The 23,923-nt window shown below is 38.7% G+C and overlaps 1 protein-coding gene across 5 annotated transcripts in view; it reads right to left on the bottom strand.

Annotated features, from left to right (window-relative positions):
- The window catches only part of PRLR (prolactin receptor), a 174,819-nt gene that overhangs the window by 146,268 nt on the left and 4,628 nt on the right, over positions 1-23,923 (bottom strand). The window lies entirely within an intron of this gene.

Raw genomic sequence — 23,923 nt, 5'->3', positions numbered from 1 at the left:
AGAAAACTGAATGGAGTTTCATGCAATAGAAGTTAGGCTCCTGATTTGCTTAAAAAGATTCATAAATAAATAAATAAATAAATAAATAAATAAATAATCCTTTAGTTATCAAATATGTGGTTATGCCAAAGGTGATGCCAGTGGCTGCATGAGATGCTGTGCTCAGTGAGATATTCTGCTGAGTGTATAACTAGCATGACCCACTGGACATAAAAAAAGAAATGATGAACCAAGATCTCTTAAGTTCCTACCATGGCCAGAATCATTCTATTTTTTTTAAGACTTTATTATTTTTTTAAGAGAAAGCACATGAGTGAGGGGTAGAGGGGAGAAGCAGAGAGAGAGGAAGAAGCAGACTCCTTGCGGAGCAAAGAACTCGATGTGGGGCTCAATCATAGGACTCCGGGATCATGACCTGAGCAGAAGGCAGATGTTTAACTGACCCTGCTACCCAGGCACCCTCAGAATCATTCCATTGTATCAGAAATCACCACAAGGAGGCAGACAGCATTGTGTCATGCCAAAACTTCGGATTCAACATGTTCTGGCCATTTGTGATCTGAAGTATTGTCTACCACCTATGGCATAAAAGGGAGCAGAAATCTACCAAGTGATGGTTCAGGGGCTATCAGTACAGATCTGATGGGGCTCTGCACTAGTCTAACACAGCTTTGCTAAGAACTTGTCAAATATCTGTGTAAAGAGACCAATAATTCATACTGGAGCAGGCAAAGTATTAGTGGGGCCACTTCACTTCTGAAATAATGGTTTCCTAACAACAAAGCTCCTTTTTTTCCATCTAATGGACAAACTTGGGAATTTTGAGTCTTTATCCAAAGCTATGCTAAATATTTTGGGCTGGTAGTTGATTTTTTTTTTTTCTCCTTGAACCTTTACCTTCAGTATCCTTGGTGTTGCAAGTCAAGATTGAGAAAGTCAAGACTGATTTTTTCTTTTTCTTTCTTTTCTCCTCCTCCTCCTCCTCCTCCTCCTCCTCCTCCTCCTCCTCCTCCTTCTTCTTTTGAGAGTCATGAAGAGAACAACCCAGCTCTTATGTTTATTGGTGGTGATAAGAAAAATCAAGGGCAAGGACATATGTGTTTCTTAGAAACACTGTTTTATGGGACAATGTTTTCATGGCTTTTTAGGGAATATATTTCAAAGGCTAATTGTATGAAATTTTTCTCTCAAAAGAAGATTGTAATTTAATTTTGTAGTATCACTTCTGGATTAGAAAAGTATCCTGAGATGAGAGTGTATAACATGTACTTACGTATGATGATGAAATAGTTTAATACCTATGTTTTGAATCTATGGCTAGGATAGGCCTATTTCCTTGAGAGAGCAGGGTTTGCGATTTTCACTGTACACAGCAGAGGGTTCCTACAGGATGCCCTGAGAGCCAAGCTGAGGCCTCAATCTTAGTTCCTACACTATTTAGTGTTATTCTTCAAAGACTCTCACCTCACCAATCTTATTACCCCCAGAGAGCAATGCAATATAATTCCAGAGCCAAAAACTTTTGTAAGAGACATAAAGAATATGCTCCTAAGAGAAAAAATATATATATATTTGTATGAGAACCAAAAGAATTTTAAACAATATGAGTGACTTCCAAATTCCAAAGACTGGACTCACTTGCCAAATTCAAAGACAGCCCTGCACCTGACAATGATAGAGGGAGGAGGAAGACCTTGAGTTCCTCAATGCAAGAGATCATGTCTTTTTTTTTTTTTTTTTTGAGATCATGTCTTATATAACTCTATTTATCTACTTTCTAATATAGTTCCTGGTACATCTGTACTGAGGTACAGGACCTCAGTAAACATTACTTGTCTTTAATTCAGATGCCACTCAGAGATGATAATGCCATATCATTCAGGACATACACATAATAATCCTTTTAAGAAAATAACAAAAATATGATTAATAAGATTTCTGCTACCTTTCTCCCCCAAGATACTTGGTCATCTGTAAAGGAGTTTTCTTGTTGAGATAGCACTTCAAAATGCTAAAGCTAAAGAATGGTAGAGAGTTCATTATGTAAAACAGAGAAACATGCAAGTTGTTCACACAACCAAGTGTAAGGGATTTAGCCAAGATTCATAGGGGAAATGTGCAGAATAATAAAATCTTAAAACTTAAAAGGACTTAAGAAGACTATAGGAGGAAGAAAGGAAGAGTCCCAGAAGAAAGGCTTCTCAGAGATGACAAATTTTTGTGGTTCCTGTTTTGAGTGTAGGAGAATAGGAGGTAGGGGAAGAGAGGATGTTCTCTCCATACACAAAGCTACATCAGCAGCATTCCTGTTAGATGCTGATATTGAACTAGGACATGTCATTCTGCTCACCAGCTGTGAACCAAAAACTTATAGCCTGGTACATACTGAGCAGGTCCCAGAACACACTGCACATGCTATGTGTTCACAAATATTGGGTCTAAGTGGATTGGGCTTCATTCCTGGATGCGTGAGCATGAAAAATAAACAGCACAGACAGGGGATAAAGTACAAACATGAAAACAGAAACATCCTCTCAAAGACAATTTCAGAAAATCATTTCTCATTCTTAATTGTTGTGCAAAAAATATACTGTGAAAGTGGACAGGTAGCTGTTTTGAGATAAAAGGCTGAGTAAGATAAGGAGGATTGCAGAGAAACCAAAAAATGAACAGTATTAATAATCATATTAATATGTCCACTGAAGGCAATAAGAAGTAAAATAGACACTGTAGGACACAGAATTAGACACTCCTTAAAATATAAAAGCTCTACATGGTACTCCCTAAAAGGGGGCAATGAGATGAGACGGTTAGATACATAAAGTAGGGCACTTAATCAAATTAGGGCTAATTTATAATCATGAAGAAGAGACCAGTGATCACAGTGAGATAGTGCTACACATCCACCAGGATGGCTAAATGAGAGAGTGACAACACCAATGTCACCAGGGATGCAGAGCAACTGAAACTCATAAATTGCTGGTGGGAATATAAAATGGCAACAACCACTCTGGAAAACTTGTTAGTTTCTTAACAGTTAAATATATTCCCAGTCTTTGACCTCAAAATTCCACCCCTACAGAAGTATATAAAAAAAAAAAAAAAAGGAAAACTATGTCCACAACAAATCTATCAAGAATGTTAATAGCTGCTTTAGTCATAATAGCCCCAAACTGAAAATAGCCCAGGTATCATCCATAAATAGGAAAATCACTCAACAAATCATAGGGTATCCATATAATAGAATACTACTCAGCAACACATGAAATGAGTCACTAATACGACATGGCCAATAACTATGTGCACAGAAACCAAATAACCATATAACTATCCAAGAATGTATTGTAAATATGAGTACATTACTGAATAGATAAAATAATTCACAAAAGTAAAATAATATAAAATATGTAACTGACAGTAACCTGAATTAAAGAAATGTTAAATTATTCTTACAAATACGGAGAAAATGGTTGAAAGGAAGTAAAATGAAGTAAGTGTCTCATCTTTAATAGGGTTATTCAAGCATATCATTTCCTTCTAAACTTGATTATAAAAGTAAATGATCATGTCTATGACTTTGGTAAGTATGAAATAAGAGGTACACATGTTTTGGAAAACTTTAGGTGCAATCACTTTTAGAAATAAAAAGAGGATGACTATTTTCTAGATTATTGGAAAAAATAAAAGCAAAACAAAACCATAGTCCATGTGGCAATAGATTTAAAAAAAAGGTGCACAAAAAAATTGCAAAAAATTAGATTAAATGAATATAATGTTGACTGTTATCATTGGTGTATATTTCCAAACGAGACAAAATGACTTCTGTTGTCAAATAGATTATAGAGACTTAGGGTCCAACTCAGTTCCACTAGTTTCTTTATTGCATATCTCAGGTCATTAAGTTATGAATATGAATTAATAATCCCTGGGAGAGATTTCATTTGTAGCATTTCCCATGCTTGTTTTATTATGTCTCATATAGAACATACTTTTAAAAAGTGTTAAAATAATAAGCAATCTTAAAGTTGTTACTAAGACAGGATGTTCACTATTATCGTTGCTATTTAATAGAAGTTATAATCAATGCTAGAAGACATCAAATAAAAATTGGATGGAAGGTGGAAAATTACTATTTATAGGCACCATGACTGCAAACTCTTATAACAACTAAAAATTATTTTTTTAAAAAAAGATTTTATTTATTTATTTGACAGAGAGAGAGCACAAGCAGAGGGAGAGATAGGCAGACGGAGAGGGAGAAGCAGGTTTCCTGTCAAGTGGAGAGCCTGATGCGAGACCTGATCCCAGGACCTTGGGATCATGACCTGAGCCGAAGGCAGATGCTTAACCAACTGAGCTACCTTGGCCCCCCTAAAAATTCTTAAAATTAATTATGAGTTAAATAGGTAGAAAGACAATATATGCATATTAGTATTTTCCATAGTCCAGCAATAACAGAGAAAAGATATGGGAAAAAGATCCATTCATAATGAAAAACAAAAATCATAACCCTAACAAATAACCCCAACAAAAAAATGTGCAGGATCTATTTGAGTAGAACTATAACATTTTAATAAGAAATGTAAAAGAAAATTCAAGTACATGGGTAGATGTTCAATGCTTCTTGATGGGCTGACTCTATTAAAAAGATGGTCAGTTCTTTTGTAACTGATCTATAGACTTAATGCATTGGGAGTTACAGACTTAACGAAGGGAGACTGTGTGTGAGTGCACATGAATATGCTTTTCTAACTTTTCAAAATCATTTTACAGTTTACCCAGAACACACTGACAAGAGTAGATAAAGTAATTTTGAAAGTGAAAAGTGAGGAGAGGATACATGCCCTACCAGTTTAAATGTTTCATAAAACTCCAAACCAGTATGGTGCTGACCCCAAAAACTGGTGTATATATGACAGTAAAACTAAATAAATTATTCCTCAGTAGACAATATGATATGCATAAGAACTGAATATATAATCAAAACATTGTTTATCTTAATGAAAAGGGATGAGTGATTTAGCACATTCCTTGCCCCTCATCATTCTGCTCTGAACTACTGCAAACCACAGCCTCCCCAGTGGTCTCCTGCTCACATCTACTCCTCCTCCACCATCGTTCCACTCCCCCCTGGCACATACACACTCCATGTTGTATGCACAGGGGACATTTAGCATGTAGGTGAATGTCCTGAATACGAACCTTTGCACATACTGTTTTTCTCTGCCCTAATGGGCATCACCCTGTCTCTTCATTCTCAGCTAGAAAGTTGCTTCCCTCCAGAAACCTTCTCTTAACCCAATGTCCAGATTAGGTGCCTCACACCACCTCGTACTTCCCACAGAGCTTATAATGTGTCATATTATACTGGCCTGGCTTTTGTGTGTCTTCCGCATTAAACTACAAGCTCTGAGGAGGCAAAGCCATCCCTGTCTGATTCTCTGTTTTACTCCCAGTATGTAGCTTCCTGCCTGATAGGTAACACTAAGTATTGTTAAATAAACAGCTACAAAGTAAAACAGTGGTACCCTTCAAGCCATAAAAATCTATTAAGTGTGTTTACCAAAAATACTTCACACAGAATTAAAAGACAAAATTGGGTAAAAATATGCATAATAAATATTATAGAAAATAAATATCCTTAAAATATAGAGTTCATTTTTTAAAAATTAAGACAATACTGAGAAACACAAATAGAAACCTTTTTTTTTTTTTTAGTAAGATTTCATTTATTTATTCATGAGAGACACAGAGAGAGGCAGAGACATAGGCAGAGGGAGAAGCAGGCTCCATGCAGGGAGCCCGATGTGGGACTCGATACCTGGACTCCAGGATCACACCCTGAGCCAAAGGTCAGACACTCAACTGCTGAGCCACCCAGGTATTCCCATAAATAGAAATCTTGATGATGGATATAGAAGGTAATTCAGAAAAGAAGACATGTGAAGGGTGGTAAATGTATGAAAAAATAATTACACCTGGTAATCAAAGAAATGAAAATTAATATTATTTTACACTTACCAAATTGGCAAAATTAATGCATTCCTATGAAGGAATGTTAGGACAGCTTCAAAAACATGTTTTCAGAAAGTAGTGACACACATATAATTGACTATCATGTAACATTAAGTTTTAAAAAGAACTTTTGAAAAATGTATATATAATATATTGCTCATTTCTCTTAGAAATGAGAGAGGAAAAAATTTTACCATATGTAAACAGTTATTTATTTTTTTCCTAGGGGGTGGGATATGGGTAATATCAATTTTCTTTATTCCATTCTGTAGTGCCAGAAAGAAGCAATTAAAATTTTAGGCCTCACCTACTCTACAATATGCTGAAGAGTGAACATGTGTATTCTTATGCAAAATTATCTCCTTAAAGGACCAAATAAAGTCAAACTTCCTTTGATTGATCTAAAAAACAGTTCATCTCCTGGGGCAAAAAAAAAGTCAAGGAGTAGGCAAATCAAAAACCAAACACTCAAAGACCAGTAAGTTACATACGACGCACAGTTCAGAACTGATCAGACTTGGATGATAAACCAACTAGTTGGCTTATTGCTAGATGTAATTCATGGAGATGGAAATACCATGTAGACGTGAAGGAAAATCAGGGCTCATGAGTTCCTCAACAGAGGGTAGTTAAATCTCTTTTTCATCCTCCAAAGTATGTGCTTGACATCCCAAAGTACCAAAACTCATGGAGGGTGTCAATCATACCGTGTGGTACAACATTTATTTCCAAGCATTTCCCTAAGGAACGTCTTAACTGTGTGATGATACAGAGGCTTGGGCTACCGTCCAGGCTAGAATTTAAAAATCGTACTTAAGTGCATAGGCATTGACTCTTGCTTCTGACAATATTCTCCACAGAGTAGCTGAGTGTTTTTTTTTTTCTCCCTAGATTCCTAGATTGTTTCGTTTTGATTTTTTTCAAAAAGAAGATGAAACCTTAACTTTAAACTTAATTTCTTCCCTAATTGGATGGTTTGGTATTTCCTTTTAAAAATACCAACAGGATCATGCTACCCCTCTTCTTCAAATACCGTAAAGGCTTCTTGAGATCGTGTGTGGCCTGGCCTCTCTCTCATTCTCCAGCTTTTCTTTATATTTTGTTTCTCTGAGTCTCCTCTATTACCCTACATTTGGCACGCTCTCTTCTACCTTGCAGACTTGGCAAGTGCTGTTCCTTTTGCTGATGAAACTCTTCTTTCCCATTTTGATGTTAGGTCAACCATCACTTTCTCACAGTTACTGTTTCAGTAAACAATGTACCTCCCTTTTGTTGTCCTTACCATACTTAACAAATGTACTTGAATATTTTTGGCATCTGTTTCCTCATTATACTACAAGCTTTACAAGGGAAGAGACCATTCTGCTATTACTTTCCCAGCACTTAGTGTCTAAGTGGTTTGATATGTTGGTTTCATGACTTTTGCAGGATTACTCCCAAGGATGATCATGATAAATCTGACTTTGAAATTTCGCACAGGACTTCTTTTACTTTTTCTCATGTGGGGCTTCTCTCATGACCCTGAGATCATGACCTGAGCTGAAATCAAGAGTCAGAAGCTTAGCCAACTGAGCCACTCAGGTACCCCTGCATAGGACTTTTAATGACAAGATAGTCCTTCTATAACTGATCTCACTAATCATGTTTACTTTTCCCCTTGGGGCAGGAGGACAGAGAAGAGAATTTAATGCAAACATAGATCTTCCCAGATTAGTAGCATAGCCCTTTCTGGGTAGCAGAGCTCATTCCAGAGTTATTTAGCCCATTGTACTAGATTACGTCCCAAATTTTCTCACCTCACAGAAATGTGATTTGTGTAAACTCTGCATGGTTGGTTTCTATCACAAACTCTTACCAGAGGTCTTTGCTTAAATTTCTATAGGATCATTCCTAGGCAAAGCAGGGTGTTAGTTTTGTTTTCACTCTTTCAACCCTCCAGAAAGCTTAATTGTGGTCACAACTAAGATTTAAAGGGATTATATGTCTTGGGAGGTTTTTGATGACTGCTTCAATTTCCTCCCTGGTTATTGGCCTGTTCAGGTTTTCTATTTCTTCCTGTTCCAGTTTTGGTAGTTTGTGGCTTTCCAGGAATGCGTCCATTTCTTCTAGATTGCCTAATTTATTGGCGTATAGCTGTTCATAATAGGTTTTTAAAATCGTTTGTATTTCCTTGGTGTTGGTAGTGATCTCTCCTTTCTCATTCATGATTTTATTAATTTGAGTCTTCTCTCTCTTCTTTTTAATAAGGCTGGCTAATGGTTTATCTATCTTATTAATTCTTTCAAAGAACCAACTCCTGGTTCTGTTGATCTGTTCCACAGTTCTTCTGGTCTCGATTTCGTTGAGTTCTGCTCGAATCTTTATTAGCTCCCTTCTTCTCTTGGGTGTAGGATCTATTTGCTGTTTTTTCTCTAGCTCCTTTATGTGTAAGGTTAGCTTTTGTATTTGAGTTCTTTCCAGTTTTTGAATGGATGCTTGTATTGCGATGTATTTCCCCCTTAGGACTGCTTTTGCTGCATCCCAAAGATTTTGAACGGTTGTATCTTCATTCTCATTAGTTTCCATGAATCTTTTTAATTCTTCCTTAATTTCCTGGTTGACCCTTTTATCTTTTAGCAGGATGGTCCTTAACCTCCATGTGTTTGAGGTCCTTCCAAACTTCTTGTTGTGATTTAGTTCTAATTTCAAGGCATTATGGTCCGAGAATATGCAGGGGACAATCCCAATCTTTTGGTATCGGTTCAGACCCGATTTGTGACCCAATATGTGGTCTATTCTGGAGAAAGTTCCATGTGCGCTTGAGAAGAATGTGTATTCAGTTTTATCAAACGTTTAAAGAAGAAATCATACCTATTCTCCTAAAGCTGTTTGGAAAGATAGAAAGAGATGGAGTACTTCCAAATTCGTTCTATGAAGCCAGCATCACCTTAATTCCAAAGCCAGACAAAGACCCCGCCAAAAAGGAGAATTACAGACCAATATCCCTGATGAACATGGATGCAAAAATTCTCAACAAGATACTGGCCAATAGGATCCAACAGTACATTAAGAAAATTATTCACCATGACCAAGTAGGATTTATCCCTGGGACACAAGGCTGGTTCAACACCCGTAAAACAATCAATGTGATTCATCATATCAGCAAGAGAAAAACCAAGAACCATATGATCCTCTCATTGGATGCAGAGAAAGCATTTGACAAAATACAGCATCCATTCCTGATCAAAACTCTTCAGAGTGTAGGGATAGAGGGAACATTCCTCGACATCTTAAAAGCCATCTATGAAAAGCCCACAGCAAATATCATTCTCAATGGGGAAGCACTGGGAGCCTTTCCCCTAAGATCAGGAACAAGACAGGGATGTCCACTCTCACCACTGATGTTCAACATAGTACTGGAAGTCCTAGCCTCAGCAATCAGACAACAAAAAGACATTAAAGGCATTCAAATTGGCAAAGAAGAAGTCAAACTCTCCCTCTTCGCCGATGACATGATACTCTACATAGAAAACCCAAAAGTCTCCACCCCAAGATTGCTAGAACTCATACAGCAATTCGGTAGCGTGGCAGGATACAAAATCAATGCCCAGAAGTCAGTGGCATTTCTATACACTAACAATGAGACTGAAGAAAGAGAAATTAAGGAGTCAATCCCATTTACAATTGCACCCAAAAGCATAAGATACCTAGGAATAAACCTCACCAAAGATGTAAAGGATCTATACCCTCAAAACTATAGAACACTTCTGAAAGAAATTGAGGAAGACACAAAGAGATGGAAAAATATTCCATGCTCATGGATTGGCAGAATTAATATTGTGAAAATGTCAATGTTACCCAGGGCAATATACACGTTTAATGCAATCCCTATCAAAATACCATGGACTTTCTTTAGAGAGTTAGAACAAATTATTTTAAGATTTGTGTGGAATCAGAAGAGACCCCGAATAGCCAGGGGAATTTTAAAAAAGAAAACCATATCTGGGGGCATCACAATGCCAGATTTCAGGTTGTACTACAAAGCTGTGGTCATCAAGACAGTGTGGTACTGGCACAAAAACAGACACATAGATCAGTGGAACAGAATAGAGAATCCAGAAGTGGACCCTGAACTTTATGGGCAACTAATATTCGATAAAGGAGGAAAGACTATCCATTGGAAGAAAGACAGTCTCTTCAATAAATGGTGCTGGGAAAATTGGACATCCACATGCAGAAGAATGAAACTAGACCACTCTCTTTCACCATACACAAAGATAAACTCAAAATGGATGAAAGATCTAAATGTGAGGCAAGATTCCATCAAAATCCTAGAGAAGAACACAGGCAACACCCTTTTTGAACTCGGCCATAGTAACTTCTTGCAAGATACATCCACGAAGGCAAAAGAAACAAAAGCAAAAATGAACTATTGGGACTTCATCAAGATAAGAAGCTTTTGCACAGCAAAGGATACAGTCAACAAAACTCAAAGACAACCTACAGAATGGGAGAAGATATTTGCAAATGACATATCAGATAAAGGGCTAGTTTCCAAGATCTATAAAGAACTTATTAAACTCAACACCAAAGAAACAAACAATCCAATCATGAAATGGGCAAAAGACATGAACAGAAATCTCACAGAAGAAGACATAGACATGGCCAACATGCACATGAGAAAATGCTCTGCATCACTTGCCATCAGGGAAATACAAATCAAAACCACAATGAGATACCACCTCACACCAGTGAGAATGGGAAAAATTAACAAGGCAGGAAACAACAAATGTTGGAGAGGATGTGGAGAAAAGGGAACCCTCTTACACTGTTGGTGGGAATGTGAACTGGTGCAGCCACTGTGGAAAACTGTGTGGAGGTTCCTCAAACAGTTAAAAATATACCTGCCCTACGACCCAGCAATTGCACTGTTGGGGATTTACCCCAAAGATACAAATGCAATGAAACGCTGGGACACCTGCACCCCGATGTTTCTAGCAGCAATGGCCACGATAGCCAAACTGTGGAAGGAGCCTCGGTGTCCAACGAAAGATGAATGGATAAAGAAGATGTGGTTTATGTATACAATGGAATATTACTCAGCTATTAGAAATGACAAATACCCACCATTTGCTTCAACGTGGATGGAACTGGAGGGTATTATGCTGAGTGAAGTAAGTCAGTCGGAGAAGGACAAACATTATATGTTCTCATTCATTTGGGGAATATAAATAATAGTGAAAGGGAAAATAAGGGAAGGGAGAAGAAATGTGTGGGAAATATCAGAAAGGGAGACAGAACATAAAGACTGCTAACTCTGGGAAACGAACTAGGGGTGGTAGAAGGGGAGGAGGGCGGGGGGTGGGAGTGAATGGGTGACGGGCACTGGGTGTTATTCTGTATGTTAGTAAATTGAACACCAATAAAAAAAAAAAAAAAAAAAAAAAAAAAAAAAAAAGGAAAAAAAAAAAAAAATAAAGGGATTATAGAATGCATTAGTAGCCAGTTCAGAGTGTTTTGCAAGAGTCACTATTTCCTTTTCATGCAATCCATTTTGCTTTTCCAAAAATCATCTGGGCTTTCGCGATTTCTTTCCCACTTTCACTTTTTTTTTTTTTTTTTTTTTTTTTTTTACTTTGTTGACTGCTTCTGCAGTCAAAAGGTACAACTGGAAGGCTTTAGGAAGAGATGATGTGACCAGCCTGGGACACACTGTCCTAGTCTAGTTACTACACTACAAGGACCCAAACAGCCTGGAAAGATTCAGTGATGGAGGCATATCATGATCACAGAGATGAGGGAGAAGGGATTATTTAAGGACAAATCATGAAGATCAGAGCTATTCAGTCTGCAAAAATAAAAGCTATCATAGGATATGGTGAATATCAAGAGACATAGGGATAGGGTAGACTTATTCCCCCTACTGTAATTATGTAAAATCTCATTGCATTAGAAAGGAAGGGGGAAGGGACTTACTACATTATCCATTAGATAGTTAACAAGAGACTTGTTAAGTCATGTTTGTTATAGACTACAAATACTGATAGAATAAACAAAGATTTCAAAAAATTCACATGATATGACAACAAATTCATGATGTAATATTGTCTAAATATTAATAGATCAAACAAAAATTTAGATAAAGTCATTATGATGTGACAACAGTTTCAAAATGTATTATATAACAGTAACTAAAATATTAATAGTTTAAATGGAATTTAGTATAAATTAAATCTGCATAGTGACAGCAGATCGACACTGCAGTATTAAGAGAGTCCAGAACAGGGGTCAGCGAAATACAGCCCATGGGCCAAATCTGACCCCTTGGCTATTTTTGATAATGAAGTTTTGTTGGAAAATGGCCATACTCATTCATTTATGCACTGGCTGTGGGGCTGCTTTTGTCTGACAAGGGCAGAGCTGAATAGTTGTGACAAAGGCTGTGTAGCTTGCAAGTCCTAAAATATTTTACTATTTGGCTCTTTACAAAAGAAGTTTGCTGAATCCATGCTAAGACATATTAGGAATATGCTAATATTATTCATATTTGAGGTCCACATTAAGCAGGACGAAATACGTTCTTCTAGATGAACACTTCTTGGTTGGTGCAGGACTTTGGCTAGGGCAGCAATTCTGATAATCACACGAAAAGCCTGGAAAAAAAAAAAAAAGCCTATTTACCTGTCATTTGTTCTTATCTCTGGAGGTTTGGTAATCAAATTAAGGATTCTTCCTGAATTCTAGGGAGATGATGAGAAAATAGGCTTCTGATTGTATGTAACTCTTTTTGATGTTTTTCAATTCGGGGCTCCCCATCAACAAAGTATCATGAAATTATTGGGAAATGAAACTCAGAAGTATGAAATGATGTCATAAGGTCAGTTGGAACTAAGGTTTGGGCTTCTGATTTTCAGATCAAAATACTGCACTTTCCTATACACTAAGTATATTAGCAGTGTTTTACCCACAAAGAAACCAAATTCATAGTCTTTGGAAATAGTGACATTTTTTTTTTCCCATGAAGTTCCCTGGTATGAAATCAATTTGCATACATGTATTATGACATGACTTTGGTAATCACAACAGTTGCACTGTCTAAGTGGTTATATAAGAGAACAACTTAGAAAAGCTGTGCCATTGTTGGGTGTTTTTGTTTCCACTTTGCCTAATGAAATACATTTTCGGGGACAAATTTTCACCTCTGGGCAAATGCCTTGATCCTTCTTCTGACAGCAGTGCCCAGAACATAGAGACCATTGTTAAAGGTGGAGTTTGTAGTTGCATGTAGTTCCCATGTGACATACGGATATCAGCTGGAGGGCAGGGAGTTGCTATTTGGGGGATGACACTATTAAAATCCTTTCATATTTTCTAAAATATCAAATCCCAAATTCAGGTACAGAGCTCTGACTCAGTCACCAAGTCCAAGTACGAGCTTTATTAAGGTCATTTCATTTTTAACTGTCATCAGCAATAATCAGTGTCAGTCATCCTTTCTCTCCCACTGTTTGCCCTCTGCCAGGCAAATTCACCCACAAAAAGGAAGTCTCTATAGCAGCCACCTACCTGCACAGAAGAAAAATTCCTGGAGAAGCTTAATGGTTTGCCTCTGAATACTGTCCTAGCTGCTTGGATAATCAGAGCTACCTATCACATTGTATGATAATCATGTCCTATTTGAAATTCATTGCTTCCAAAGGAGTATCAATGAAAAGGTACCAGTCAATGACCATTTTTGTAAAGTAGGTCTCCATGGAATACATTTGACACGTATTTCCCAAGTTCTTACTCAGTTTTCTAAGAACTTTGATGAGAATCCATAGGCACTGTTCATGTTCCACTTGAAGATTTCCCTAAGCTCCCATATGTGATTTTAATTTTAAAAGAAATTGACAACCTCTGAAGTTATTACACTTTAGTTGTGCCTTAGAATTCAAAGTCTTCCCTGGACATTGTTGATTTTCATCTTAACAGTACAGAATATTTCCACCTTGGCAGTACAGGATATTTGAAGCCCTGTCACTGCTGTTCCAATACCTATGTTAGTCTTTTGTAGACTTTTGCTATTGGACTCTACCTACACAGTTTGCTCACAAGTGGAAGTTTCCTTTTTATAGTATTAGTCACAATTACATTTAAGGAATTAGAAATATACGGAAAGAACAACAATATGAGAATTGAGAATAACAAGGGTCTAAAACTAATTGTCCCTTCTGGTGCAGTCGCCAGAACTAGGGCCACATAGCCACCAAGTCTGAGACCCCCTCTGCGTGGCCAAAGGAAAGCAGGCATTTTTGCTTTTGTGATTGTTTGGCTTTCTACAAAACTCCTATCATTTCATCTGTCACAAATGGAAACAGACATGCTTTGTTAGGTTGGTTTTCAAGCCTAAGTGCCTGGGGCTCAGTTCCTGTAGAGTCCAGCCCCTGGCCATTCAGGCCTTTGTCCAGTCCAAGACCAGTCTGACGGGCTCTCTAGCATGAGTAGGAAGCTGTGTCTTCCCCAGCAATGTGATTTTTGCAGCACATTTTCAACCTTCCCCATTGTATTTGCAATGGTGCCATATATTTCTGAGCTTTTCCATTCACCTTGGCTTTACTAGAGGAAGAACAGGTGCTTCTTTGCTTTCCTCATTTCTCAGAATTGCACATGGTCCAACCAGCTCTGATTTGCCTGCTGGCATCAAATGTAGGCCAACTGGAGAAAGTATATTTAGCTAATCTCTTAGCTTCATCTCTCTTGAGGAGTCTTCCTCAATACTTATCAGATTTGGGTTCCAAAGGCCCATGCACTCCAATTGAGCGTCTGGCCATAAGAATGGTTTTGAAAGGACACCATTTGTGGTTGGGTGTACAAATAACCAAATCAACAAGCTTTTATCATTCCTGAGCCTTCCTTCTATGTGTGACACACTGCTCTAACCATCCAAACATATGGAGCCACAGGAGAAGGTCATGGGCTCATTTTGAGGGCCAAGCATAGATGAGGTGTTTCTCATCCATTACCGTCCTCCATCCTCAAAACAGTCGTGGAACGCAGGCCCTATCATCTCCGTTTTTGCAAAGAAGACCGAGGCTTGAGAGAGGCTTGGCAAACTTTCTATGGATCCTTCCTAGTGGCACAACTTTAAAGCTGGTTCAGCAGAAAGAAGGAATATGCTGCTTTTGTATTCAGGTGAATTCTTTTATAAGGGCTGCCGACTAGAAGTGCCATGTTGGTCTGCTGATGAAGCGCAAGAAGGAAGGGAAATGGTTGAACTGAATGGCACATATGGGATTTTGGAGGGATTACTGGATCATTAATCATGCTAAGCTCAGACTCAACATTGTGTCCAATGCCCTTGGAATTTTGCCTCATTGACCTTACATTTGTTGATCTCCCCACTAAGTCATGAATTATTTGACGAAGGTGAAACTAACGACTCCCATGAACAGAGTGTTTCCTTAGTGCTGAGGGTTTTACATATACTTACCTTATCTTATTCTCCCAGCAACTGTGGAACAGATGTTTTAGTGTCCTGGTTATAGAGATGAGAAAGCCAGGCACAGAGGGGTGACTCTCACCCTGATACTTGAAAACTCTATCAAGATTATTTGTAAAATCACCATTGTAAGAACATGCCTACCAATACCCATACATGGGCATCTCATGTAATTTCATCTCCTCTATACTTGTCAGATGAAACCTTCTCCAAAAATACTGCTATTCATCCTCTACTAGCTGCTCTGAATAATACCCTTGAGTTCAGACAGAAAGCTCCAGAACCAGTAAAGAATCAGTGCTAGTAGGATTGGGAGTTCAGCAATAGAATGCAGGCTCTGGCTTCAAGGAGTCACAGCATCTCAGCTGTGAAGTGACTAAAAAAAGGACATCTAGCCCATACGCATATACATAGTATGTTTTCATTAAAGCATGGCATATTTTTAATAATTATCCAGTAAGAGTGATTGCCTATGGGGACAACGCGGGGCTGTGAGATAGAAGAGAGAAGTATTTTTCAATGAACATTCTTTTGTACCTTGAATTTTAAAACTGTGTACAAAAATAAATATAGTTTTAAAAGTCACAGATCTGAGCTCAGTATTATAGCTTCAATGATGGTCTTTGGAATATAAAATCAGAAAAGTTGGCTAAGAGAAAACTAAAACTCTTCTAGTGAAACCCTGAATGAGATAGAGTCATCCTTATCATCAAACAGCTGCCATCACATTGCTCTGATGTTTGAATGACTTGATTTAAGGATATATTCACATTTAGTACATATTCGCTCTCTCACTTTTTGCTGAATATTTAATCAAACCTGTCCAATAAAGGAGGAAATTACCTTATTCGTTTGAAGATGAATGTTTTTTAAGTTAAGCTATCTATAGGGTACTGAGCTATCTGGAAGATATCCAGAGATTGTTTCAAATGGCTTTCAAACTTTTTAAAATTAGTTGACATCTCACTACAATCTTCCTAACTTAAAAAAGGTGGGAGCCTAATGCAACTGTAACTATAGTTCTCTTCTTCCTTTGTAGTTTTGAATTTGGAAGTTAATACGACCATAGGAAATATCTGACATATATTGTGTAACATTTTAAAATTATACTTTTATTGGAAACCAAACAGTGGAATGAACAGATTTATGACTTCAATACATAAATTCTACACTTCCAATGAATGCATGTCAGTTTCTATAGAAAATTACCCTACAGCAATTGGAGCGGAAAAAGAAAAAGCCTTCTATTTAACTGAAATATATAATAAGTTAAAACTAACAGCATAGATGAATTTTTACAATTATTGCCTCTATAGTTATTGCTGAAGAATTCATTAAAGGAGAGAAAGAAATTTTAATGCATTTCTTTGTATAAACCTCAATTCTGTTAAATTCATTGCTGATACTACCAACAGGAAAGGAGGAAGGTCCGCTACTTTCACACTGAGTACTGGAAAACCAAGTAACTTGAGAGAATTTTCTGGAAGTAGATAAGCAGTAGAAGGCAGAGAAAACAGTGTGGTCTACTGTGTTCCCCAGGTTTATTTCACTTCTAATAATGAAACTCTGGAGAGAATCTTCAATATTTTTAAAGCAAAACTGGGTGAACAGATGAGTTCATGACCATCCTGTTGTCGTTAGCTTCTAAAGGCCAGCCTCAGATGATCCTGAGGAGCAACCAGAATTTGTTGTACAGCTTACTGACAAACTGTGAGTTCCTTCTTTTTTATTTTTTTGAGACGGGACAGGTAAGTGGGTGCAACCCAGGAGCTATGAGTGGTGGGCAGGAAAGGAGGTGAGAAGAAAAGAGGGCATTCCATGAGAGTCCTCCGGTGTTGGCAACTTTGTCCAGCCAGCTCCCTGGGTGGGTGGTTCTCCTCCCACCTCGGCTGAGTGGTTCAGACACGCAATCCTCCTGGAGAGGGGCTACATCATCCAGTCTCCACCCCTGGAGGCCCTGCCCTGCCGAATCACCTCCTAGTACCTTGGGGTTTTTCCAGGAGAAAGAAGTCTGATTCTGAAGGTAGAGGCTTCATTTATGTAAAAGAGAGTGAAGAGGAGATGGGGAAAGCACCACAGTGTTTTCCTCCGAGTGACTGAGAACTCGGAGCTCTGCAGTCAGACTTGGTGTAAAACTTGGACTGGGTGAACTTGGGTAGATGACTTAACCTCTTTTTTTTTTTTTGCCTCAGTTTCTTCGTTTATAAAATGATAATAATAAGAGTACTCATTCAAAGGGTGACTGGGAGGATTAAATGTGAAAATCTTCAAACAATGTCTTACATGTAGTAGTGCTCATTAAATGCTTGCTACTATGATGTCACCATTTACATGGAGAAACTGACCAATGGCAAAAAGCTGTGTGTAAACGTCTGACGGCATGAAGGATTCAGTAAACACAGACAAGGTGTCAAAATACTCAGAAAAAAAAAAAAGAGAGATAGACTTAGCAATGTGAATGTGATATTTCCTGCATTTACAGAAAGCACAGGAATCAAAAACAACAAAACCCATCACAACAGTCTTATGAGACAGGATGACATTTTTAGGGTCAGGAGGTAAAAAGCAGCAAACAAATTTCTCCCGGGATAGGAATTTGATTTTTTTTTCTGCTTAAATAAGGTAAGGTGAAAAACCCTTAATGTTTCCAAATAGCATTAGATGTTACTCTATTTTAACTCAAGACCAGTGGCCTGAGTAGGGATGGGGCAGGAGCAATGATCTCAGACGACTAGGTCTGCCATCACTTGCTGGCCCGAGCCACCTAGGACACATGCTGGTCCCACCTCCAAAATCGCTCCTGAATCCCACCCTTCTATGCTGCTGCTCCCATCTCAGCTGATCCATCCTCATCTTCTGCTGTACCTGCCACATTCTCCCTCTGCTTCCAGTCCACACTGCATTCCCCACACAGAAGCCTGAAAGATCTCTAAAATGCAATTAGAACATATTATTCCCTAATTTCCTTTTATTTTATTTTCCCCCTGCCCCCTATGATCATGGTTTTTTTTTTTTTTTTTTAAATTCCACATATGAGTGAAGTCATATGATAATTGTCTTTCTCTGATTGACTTATTTCACTTTGCATAGTACCCTCTGGAGACAAACCATCAGAGACTTTTAACTAGGAAACAAACTGAGGGTCGCTGGAGGGAAGGTGGGTGGGTGGGGATGGGGTAACTGGGTGATGGGTATTAGGGACAGCACATGATGTGATGAGCACTGGGTGTTATATGCAACTGATGAATCACTAAATTCTACCTCTGACTCTAGTAATACACAATACGTTAATAAATTGAATTTTTAAAAAAGAACACATTATACTCCTTAAAGTACTTAAAATCCTAACTCTACCCCATGACCTCCAGCCCCCTGGGCTGTTTTCCTGCCTGACGCTCTCTCCCTTCCTCGTTGAGATCCAGCCACACTGGTCTCCTTTCCGTTTCCTGAACATGTCAAAACCTTTCCAATCTCAGAGCTTCTAAGCTTGTTGTTCCTCTACCTGGCCTTCCTCCTTCCTGAACTCTGTGTTGCTTTAACACTGATGCGTTAGCTCAAATGCCACTACTTCAGAGAGGACAACTCTTGTAATCCTACTAAAACAGCACACATCAGACTCCACTCCCTTTATCGCCCTTTATTGGTCCTCAAAGCACTAATCAACTTACTGGATTTTTACTTACTGGTTTCTTAATGTGGATATCTGTTGCCCCTCACTGGACTGTAAATTCCAGGACAGCAGGAACTTTATCACTTTCTCTGCAGGTCATGTAACAGCCTCAGGCTGTAGCAGACCCTCTGTATTATTTGAGTCTACTCTCTGCAACCTCCTTCACAATTTCTCATCTTCTAATTCTGCAAGCTTAACACTCCAGAAAAGTCCACTGCTATATCATCCCCTTTCTCCCCTGCCCTCCAAATCTAGTACAAACACTTGGTTGCTTTTTTGGCATTAATACAACCTTCTGAGAATGCCTGGAGTCTCACACTTAACTAAGCCCTGGATAATTACTCTCAGATTGGTTCCACAACCATTTTCTGTGTCCTAGGTTCTTCTATATTTGGGTGACTTGTAATTGTCTCTTTCCAAACTAAAATTCATGACTCACCTAGCCTACGCTGGGGCTGGTAGCCTCGGCATCCCAAGCGATTTCTCGGGGCTGAGAGGGTTTTACACCACCTAGTTAGTTCCTGGCCAATTCACTTTGTGAAGTCTATCCAATGACAATCCCTGGAGAAGACTGTGTAATTATATTTTTTAATAAGGGTGTGAACAAGAATGGAGTTAATTGGCTTTAAAATGGCTGAGAGAGGAAAGCAAGTGTTGCTAAAGATCAACATAGCAATTGGGCAATTTAACGCACCAGTGGCAGAAAAGCTTAACCTCTATCTTTCAATCTCATAATTATCAAGCTTCTGGCAATCTGATCTCCAAACTGCACTTACAGAAATTTTAATCATGAGACTATGTAGGACATTCTGAGTTTGGAGTTAACATCACTTAATATGATGTAGAAACTATGTTTCCCAAAGTAGAATGACAACACAAATATGGTTTGGATGGTTCTTGGGGGTCATGTGACCTAAGGCAAGACAAAAGGAGAAATATTAAATATGTAATTAAGATTTGGATCTTAGTCGAGCAGTAAGATCAGCTTTTACTGATTAACATTATAATCACCAGGAGAACTGTAAATAAATACGGACGCCCAGGCTCCATTCCCAGAATCTTGATTCAGTGGGTCTATGAGTGGGGCCTGGGCATCTGTATTTTTAAAGCTCCTGAGATGATTGTCATGAGCAAATATTGTTGAGGACTACCACTTTAGAGTTTTGCTTTTTGCTATAACTGAAGATCTTAGAAATTGTTCTTAAATCAGTAATGGGCTTAGAGACAGAGAAAAAGAAAGTAACCATGTGGGAATGGTGCAAAATTAACTGATCTTCTTGTCCTAAAGAGGCTGTAGTGCCCAGACTCTAGCTTTTTTTTCACTATCTTTCATAAAGTCCTCCCGGCCCCACCATTGCCAACAAATCCAGAAGTTCCCAAAACACATAAAGCATTCTTTAAAAATGCAGCTGTAAAAACTATTGGGCTTTCTTCTCTTTTTTTTCAGGTGTGTAACAAAAATCAATATCCTTTCAGTGAACAGGAGCTTCAGAGAGCAATTAGAACAGCCCAGAAGCTCTGGGGCTAAGGAGCCTTCATGTCTCAGAGGTAGGACTGGAGAAGCAAAATATGTATGGCCAAACTTTCACTGGAATAGGAGCTCCTAGATCACAGGGATGGGCCTCCAGGGACTGCTGGGGCTGCCTATGTCCTACTGACATTCAGCATCACGGTGCTGCCGCTCAGGCCAACTTGTCATCTTTCACCTACTGATCTGTAACACTGATTCATTCATTGAAGAAATAATATTGCTAGGACAGAGTATTTTTTTTTTTTTTATGATAGGCACACAGTGAGAGAGAGAGAGAGAGAGAGAGAGAGAGAGGCAGAGACATAGGCAGAGGGAGAAGCAGGCCCCATGCACCGGGAGCCTGACGTGGGATTCGATCCCGGGTCTCCAGGATCGCGCCCTGGGCCAAAGGCAGGCGCTAAACCGCTGCACCACCCAGGGATCCCAGGACAGAGTATTCTAACATCAACAGGAGACTGGGCTGGCTTGCTTTGGGAGCCAAACAAGAGATGAGGAATTCAGTGGCTGAGAATTCTAATTTCACTTTTGGTGCCAGTTAGCCTCAAGGCCCAAGGCAAGTAATTAAACTCTATTTCCCAATTTGTCAAGTTGGAGAGGTGAGAGAAGGTTACAGATTATTGTAAAATGGCTACTGTGGGCATAAATGGGCCTGATAATAAAGCCCTTCACTAAGATAACACAAAGCCTGGTGGCTGTGAGATACCAACTGCCCCACACTTAGCTAGGATTAACTATAGTACACTGCAAAAACACACAGAGGAAGGAAATAAGCAGTGCATTACAACTTTTAGCCACACCCAAGTGGATAGGATCACTATGAACAATTATCTGTGAATTAAAAAGACTCCATAGAAATATACATGGATAGGGGCGCCTGGGTGGCTCAGTCGGTTAAGCATCCAACTCTTAATCTCAGCTCAGGTTTTGATCTCAGGGTCATGAGTTGAAGCCCCATGTTGGGCGCTGTGCTAAGTGTAGAGCCCATTTAAAAAATAAATAAATAAATATACATGTATATCAAATTTCCTTAAAGACCACACATCTTGACTATCTTTAATCCCCTTTAAAATATTGCCCTTTAAATTTTATTTCCCATGATTATGATCTTAAAAAGCCTTGTGTTTTTTTTTTTTTTTTTTTGCTCAGTGGTTTCCCACTCTGACTCAGAATATTCATTTTAGAATATTCTGGGGAATTAAAAAAAAAACAACACAACAATAATACTGATACCCAGTCTCTCCTCCTAAGCTGATTAAATGAAAACTCTGGGGATGGGGCTGTGGCATCAGTATGCCTGTAAAAGCTTCCTTGGCGATGCCAAACCAAACCAACACCAAACCCTCCCTGCACATTCCTATTGTCGCACCACTTGTGCATGTTCCCTTTCTGGCAATGCCCTCTCTCCCCATGTCCATTTGTCTTTAACCTTGTTTTATGTCCTTCAATGTCCATCTCGTACCTTGCCTTTCTCAGGCACACTGCCCTCTGGAATCTCTAAACTCTATTTCATTCACCAAACACCTGAAGAATATTTTCTGACATTGCTCCTGGTATTTTACATTTACATCCATCTTCTCGATCATGTGCTCCTCCAGAGCAAAGACCTCTGTTTTGTTCTGTTATTTTCTCTACGGAGCTAGCACAGACTTCTTGGCCTGGAAGATGCCAAAAGACACGGTTGTTGTTGATGTAGATATTTTAAAATTCACTTGTGCTCTGCTTCTCACTGTCATTTCCCCCCAGATGTAGGTTAAAAGTAAAAATAAACAAACACTCCTTGTATATGTGAAAGAACATCTCATCTAGTGCTTTGCTCAAGCCCCAGAAAGGAAGCTCTTCCCCACAGATGGATGTCTCCCATCCTCAGGTCATCAGTGATAACCATGGCCAACATCTGTACAGCACGTTTCTTCATGAGCATTTTATGCGGCACGACCTCATCAACTCTGAACTTACTACAGGATTGCTGGGGGTTGGGGGTGGGCAGGCTGAGGGTAAAACACAAACCAGCAGACAAAGCAAAATCAGACAAAGTAGAATCCAGGCTTCAGCTATCTCAGAGGCTTCCTCTAACAACTTCGGAATCTGACTGCTCTCCCCTTGGGCCACATGAAATTGCAGGACCAAATCATACCTTTACTTTGGTGACAGGATATTCAAGAGCCACTTTAGCTAGCAGACAAAAGAAACCAAAATGGCCTTCTGTGATAATCTTGGAGCAGTCCTTCTGGAAACTGGGACTGTGTATTGTTTATGTAAGCAAAAGGACAGAGTGGGAGAAACATTATCAGTCAATGAGATGTCTTATTTGATGGGCGTTACACACAAACATGAAGCCCTAGCTGTCTCCTAATCTGATTTTACAAAGTGCCAGAATGACACACTATCCTGGAAAGTGACTTTAAGGTAAATCTAAATTTAGATTCAAAATGACCCATTGAGGGGCACCTGGGTGGCTCAGTGGTTGAGCTTCTGCCTTTGGCTCAGGTCATGATCCTGGGGTCCTGGGATCGAGTTCTGCATCAGGCTACCCACAGGGAGCCTGCTTCTCCCTCTGCCTGTGTCTCTGCCTCTTTCTTTGTGTCTTTCATGAATAAATAAATAAAATCTAAAAAAAAAAAAAAAAAAAAAACAAAGAAAAAAAAAAAAAACAGAAACAAAACCAACCAAAATGATCCTTTGGTCATAAGGTGTTAGAAAACTTCTTGAGATTTGCCTGATGGGTAACACATGAGAAGTCTGAGCCAAGAATAGAGAAAAAGTCATGTTAGGAAGAAGGGAGGGAAGTTTCCTATCATATATTTGTCAACTCATTAGTCTATACCAGTTTTGTTAAATGCAAATACAATGCGAGTCAGATATGCAATTTAATTTTCCCTATTAATCACATTTAAAAAATTAAAACAGATGAAATTAATTTTAATAGTTTATTTTAGCTAAACCAATGCATCCAATATATTACCATTCTAACATTTAATCCATATAAAAATTAATGAGGCGGGGTTTTTTTCTTTTTTTTTTTTTCTTTGGTTCTAGGTCTTTGAAATCTAGGGTATGTTTTACACTTAGAGTACATCTCAGTGTGGACTGATCATATTTCAAGTACCCAGTCGTCACACATGGCTAGTGCTACTGTGCTGCACAGTGCAAGTTGAGACACACACTGGAATTTGGGGCATGAGATAGAAATTGGCTGTCAGCATTTAGTCACCTAAATGTACTTTTGCTACTCTCCTTCTCTTAGCTC

The sequence above is a fragment of the Canis aureus genome, chromosome 4 (genome assembly GCF_053574225.1).
Source record: "Canis aureus isolate CA01 chromosome 4, VMU_Caureus_v.1.0, whole genome shotgun sequence".
Classification (NCBI taxonomy): Eukaryota; Metazoa; Chordata; class Mammalia; order Carnivora; family Canidae; genus Canis; species Canis aureus.
This window is presented reverse-complemented; position numbering and strand designations above follow the sequence as displayed.